Source organism: Mustela nivalis (genome assembly GCF_964662115.1).
Source record: "Mustela nivalis genome assembly, chromosome: X".
NCBI lineage: Eukaryota > Metazoa > Chordata > Mammalia > Carnivora > Mustelidae > Mustela > Mustela nivalis.
The window spans coordinates 103,978,333-103,979,756 of NC_139040.1; the positions used below are offsets into that span (position 1 = coordinate 103,978,333).

At 55.5% G+C, this 1,424-nt stretch overlaps 1 pseudogene across 1 annotated transcript; it reads right to left on the minus strand.

Moving 5' to 3' along the window:
- Positions 1 to 229: 229 nt before the first annotated feature.
- On the minus strand, positions 230 to 944 carry LOC309855522 (ferritin heavy chain pseudogene; annotated as a pseudogene). Its single transcript has one exon. The product of its transcript is annotated as a ferritin heavy chain pseudogene (transcript).
- Between the last annotated feature and the right edge of the window lie 480 nt (positions 945 to 1,424).

A 1,424-nucleotide genomic window follows, 5' to 3' on the forward strand; every position in this document is an offset into this window, starting at 1 on the left:
TTTTCAGGGTCCCATAGAATACCTTCTCTCTTCCTCTTCAGAGAATCTTAGCTGCATGTGGATGGGGCATGTGTGGGTAGAGGGACTACTGGTTACCTATTTTAAAACTTAAAAGGTGAGAGATTTGCACGCATGAATCAGCCAGAGACCTTTATTTATTTAGGAACCAAATAGCTTTATTGGATGAAAGGCAAGACTGGAAGAAAAAAACTGGAACCTTTTGCAGAAGCAACACTGCAATAAGCCTGCTGGGCACCGTGATCAGGCAAAGTCACCATGCGCCCTGGGGCTATGGGGAAAACAGTCCCAACTCAGTTCTTTTTGTTGCTGTGGCCCAGGGTAAGCTTGTCAAACAGGTACTCTGCCAGGCCGTCTTCGGAAGCCCGCATCTTGCGCAGGCTGGTGACATAGCCCCCCAGCTCTTTGACGGCCTCGACTTGTTCGTGCAGGTAGTGGCTCTTCAGGAAGTCGCACAACTGGGCGTCGTTCTTGTCGGTGGCCAGCTGGTGCAGGTCGAGCAGGCTCTGGTTCACGCTCTTCACCAGGTGCAGGGCGCTCTCCATGGCCTTCAGGCCGCCCTCCCAGTCGTCGCGGTCCGGCTTCTTGATGTCGCGGAGGCGGAGGCGGCCCCCGCGCTGGTTCTGCAGCTCCATCAGCTTCTCGGCGTGCTGGGTCTCCTTGCGGGACCGGCGCATGAAGAAGCGGGCGAAGTGCTTCAAGGCCACGTCGTCGCGGTCGAAGTAGAAGGCCATGGACAGGTACACGTAGGAGGCGTAGAGCTCCAGGATGATATGGCTGTTGATGGCGGCCTCGCAGTCGGGGTGGTAGTTCTGGTGCACTTGGGAGAGCTGTGCGGTGGCCATGGTTGGTATCACTGGCACCAAGGCGAAGGTGGTGCGGAAGCGAGGGCTGTGGGGCCGAAGGCGGTGGTGGCAGGTCCTCGGAGGCTTTTGGGGGGGGTGACCAAGGAGACGGGCTGTGGGCAGGCTCCTGAGCTGGTGGTTCACAAGTTCTGGGCTGGAACCAGAAGGTGGGTCCGTTACACGGGAGTTGGGGGGTGGGGTGAGGATCCGTTAGCAGGTCATTGGGGTCAGAGTGGAGGGGGCCCTAGGCTCTGGAGGGACTAGGGGGTGTGGCTGGGGGTGTGGCTGGGGGCGTGGTTGGAGGCGGAGCGGAATGAGAGCCCTGTTCCAGGTTCAAAGGAGCCAGGTGACACAGTGTGACTGCTGAGCATGTAGCCTAAATATTTTTAACTGTTAGTCATGAATATAAGTGCAACTGTTTTGAGTTAGTCACATGCATGGTTTCTTGAGCAATCTCCTTGAATACTGTCATGATGGGATTGTTCACCAAATACAGTGCTTTTGTGGTATCATTGGAATATTTAGTATCCCAAAGCTTTATTTGGATGGCAGCTATCCTCA